Genomic DNA, 4,123 nt, shown 5'->3' with positions numbered 1-4,123 from the left:
CATCCTGAATCAAATTTTTATTACTGAATTATAAGAACCTGAAAACTGTTTTTATAATGGATATGTTGAAAGGCCATCAAATTGAGGACCAAGCACAGGTATAATTTTACAGGCATTAGGCGTCTGAAATAACTTTGTCTGAAGATTACACCTGGATTTGTCATCTGTTTTCTAGGAAATACTTGAACTGTGTTCTATGCACACAAAAAGACTTACTTCATAAGATAAGGAGCTCTGAGATTTGCATTCCAATATTCAACAACACTTTTAAGTGCTTTCATCATTTTCATAATAGAGCTATCATAAACTACGTATTTTAAATGTATCAAAATAAATTCATGGAGAAAGTCTACATGGAATCTTGATTCTCATATTTGAAATGGAAAGTGTCCCATAAGGTTAGGTCAGCTTTTTACAAACCACACCTATTAACAGAGAGTCTTGCAGCTTTGCTTATTATTTAAATAGTTGCCTTAAATTACATTTTCATATATGAATGCTTGATGTGTAAGGAAGATTCCCTGGGGCTGCCTCCGGTACTCTGGGAGGAAACAAATGAAGAGTTGCTGTTTGATCAAACTGGCAAAACACTTGCAATATGTTTGGGTGCAGTGGAAGAAATTCTCCTGACAGGCTGGAATGAAGGCAAGGCCTGTAAGGAGGTTGTATTCCAGCAAAAGGATGTGTGTCCAATTCCTGCATCAGCCAGCTGCTGATGTGCCCTCCCTTGACATAAGGAACAGCAATGCATCACTGTCAGAATGTCATGCTGGCTTTTAGGGGTCAATTCTGTGTTGCTTGGATGTCTTGTAGTGACCGTAGTTCTGTCATGTAGAGCAGTAAAGGTTTTTTTCTTTTCAAATTTGACTTCAAGCAGTGCTAGATGTCCTATTTCTGAGGGATAATCTGTTTCCTTGGTAATGTGGACAATGTCTTTTGCAGAAAAGATATTGAAATTATTCCCTTTGGTTGCTGTAAATGATATAGAATGGAGAGCATGTTACCTGCCACAGATCTCTGAGCATGAATTCAGTAATGTAACTGAATCAGCTAAATAATTTCATTGGATTGCATCCTCAAGGAGTGCCAGGAATTGGTGCCTTAAGTAGCTCAGAGAATCACAGTGTGGCTGAGGCAGGGTGGCTGTGGTTGTACCACCACCAGTGTGGCGCAGACTGTAAACTAAAAGTAGGCCCAAATATTTCTGGTTGTGGTGGGATGTTCTGTATCTATTTTCAGATAGATGCTCTTAGTACAGACTTAACTAACAAGTGTCATTGCCTGAGCCTTACTTTTCAGTGCGAAGTTCAGTTTGATGTGTGTGTGCTGTGGGGGACATGGAAGGATGAAAGATAAGGGGATCAATGCATGTCCAAATGTCACTTTATTTTCAGTTGTCTTTAGTTGGGATGATACAGGAGGGTTAAAAACCTCAATCATTAAGGCTACTGTAGAGTTAAATAGTGGTTGCAGAGATTTCCTGTGATCTGGAAAGGCTGTTGTTACAGCAAGGAATATCAAGGGGAAAACTCTCATTAGCTAAATATTTAAGTGAAGTGTGAGTTGAACCACACATAAATTTAGCAGTGTAAATTATTGTAGTGATAACATAATCCACTGAAGAGACGGGCATTGCCATCATTCTTGTTGGTGATTAATCACTTACCAAATTAGGGGGAAATTTTAGGGAGAGTTGATTATATTGCTACTTCTCCCAGCAAAGCAAATAAGCAGTGGCTGAAGGAGTTACCTAGCTGTCTGTGGGAGGTAAGTATGTGAGTGGAAAGAAGGGGAAATTAGTGACTCTTAATAGGTGGTGTATATTCAGTGTATACACTGAACATAAAACCCCCTGCGTCTAAAAATGCTGTTGTTAATTTTTTCCCTCAGTTTTTAAGGATAAAATGTTATTGACCTTGTAATAGTTGATACTTAATCAAATTCATTCAAAAATATCAATTTATTTAAAGGCAGAAATTTGTGTATTTAGTTATTTCCTACATGCACATTGTAGGAGTTTGTGTCTGCTCAAATCTTGGAGTTCCTTATCCTTTATGACTGTACCAGTTTAATAGGTTTCAGATGTAAATAATCTGTTGACTATTTGGCTGATTAATTGTTTCACACCTGCTTTCCCCTCCATTTTTTTTGTTTTGTTTTGTTTTTTTGTTTGTTTGGTTTTTTTTTTTTTTTGGTGAGTGGAATTATCTGGGAAAAACTGCATGTCAGGTGAAGTTGAAACCTGAACAGTAAGTGTCAAATAAAACTGATGGGAAAGGCTTGCAAAGGTGGCAAGAGTGCAATCAAGATTGCAGTTGGATATGTACGTGCTTTTTGAAGAATATGTGTGGTTCGTTGCTTCAGAAAAATGTATATCCAGAGAGGCACACAGATTCAAGTACAGAAAGCATAAAGCATATCTCAAATAATGGATGGGCTTCATTAATCAACTTTATGAAGTCAAGTTAATTAGTAAAAATGGAAGCAGGGCGGTGGTGGTCACATTATGTCTAACTTTGCTAAAAACCCAGAATGTGAATGTGGGTATTTATAAGGGGATCCTGGGAAAGGTATGTGTTGGATTGTCCAGATGTTTGAGTTCATGGTCTGTTATTTATCTGTTGCAGGCTCAAACGATGAATAATGGGGATACTATAGACCAGTTGTCCTGGATGTGCTGGGGAGACTGTTTTACTCTAACTATGAATTGTTTAATTTCCCGAAGGATACAAACTGATGATTTCTTACAATTTATTTAGGCATTTCTAAATAAATGCAGGAAATAATTCTGCAAACCATAACATTATATTTTTTAACAACATCTGAAAATGTTTCTAGTAGGCCTAAGCCACTGAAGTCTTCAAAGTTTTATGGAAGACTGGAATTGACACTAATCAAATTTGCTACTGCAGCTTTTTGGGATACAGTATGTGTTTGAGCAAAATAACTTGAATTGGAGTAAAAGATTTGCTAAATAGAAACTGAAGCAAGACTATGCATGTTTCTCCTGGAAGGAACAGTGAACATTGGTATAATGGATATTTAAAAAGCCACCACTAGTGGGTTCTGTTATTAATGCCATATAAGTAGCTAAAAATGTCAGTTCAACTGAAATTTTGATTTACCTCCAAAACTTTCATAAAATCTGAATAATCAATGCCTATTTGTTTAAGAACAGGTTGAAATTTCTTGAACGTAGAGGGATTTTGTTTAAAGCTTTATTAAAGATTACAAAAGCTGGCTAGAAATAGTGTGCATATTTGGGTATCATCTGCAAATTTAGTAGCAAATTGATAGGTATTAGTCTGACAGGTGTATACAGATTAGAACATTCTAACTTTTTTTGTTGTTTAATATGCTGATATTCTTTACTGCATATTCTGTCACAAGTCCATTTTTATTAAAATAGCTGTTGACATGGGAGCTCTAACCTTTAATGGGAATGGGGGAAGTTTCTGTAGTGCTGATTAAGAAACATCCCAAACCTTGAGTTGAATTGGGGGGGGGGCTATTAAATACAATACCTTTTTTCAGCCTGTGTAATACTTTAATGTCTCTTTTTGACTTGGAAAATGTTATCCAAGATTTCAAGTGTCCTGTGAGTGTGTTATAGTATGCTTTGTTAAGAGGCCATAATAGCCAATGTTTCCAAAAAAGTGCTTAAAATTTTATTCCGAAATCCAGAGATGGAGAAAGAACAGAATTTAAAAAAATATGGAGTGCTGATGCTCTCTTAGTATCAACCCTAATGAGCATCTTCTTCTGTGCAGTCTGGCAGCTATCAATTCCAAGCCTAGAAGGACTCACAGAGCCTGCTAAATGCCTGAAATAAAGCCAGCAAGCCACTGTGAGCAGCAGGGATGTGGGAGTAATCTTAAAACCTCTTGCACCTGCCACATGTGTCCAGTTACTGCAGATCTGAGTAAGAAAAGCTTGGTGGATACCTGTGGGAGGGCTAAACACACTTGTGCTCCTGCTGCACATTATTGCATCTGTCAACATATCGTATCTATTGCAAGATTTACATGGCGTTACTAACAAAACATAGTCTGTTTGTACTGCCTGTCAAAGGTCTCCCATTTATTGTTATTGTTCCTTTTTCTTCCCCTTTTTTCTTTTTTCC

This window comes from Geospiza fortis, unplaced genomic scaffold (assembly GCF_000277835.1).
Source record: "Geospiza fortis unplaced genomic scaffold, GeoFor_1.0 scaffold11, whole genome shotgun sequence".
In the NCBI taxonomy this organism is placed as follows: Eukaryota; Metazoa; Chordata; class Aves; order Passeriformes; family Thraupidae; genus Geospiza; species Geospiza fortis.
Note: the sequence above shows the minus strand (reverse complement) of the source record.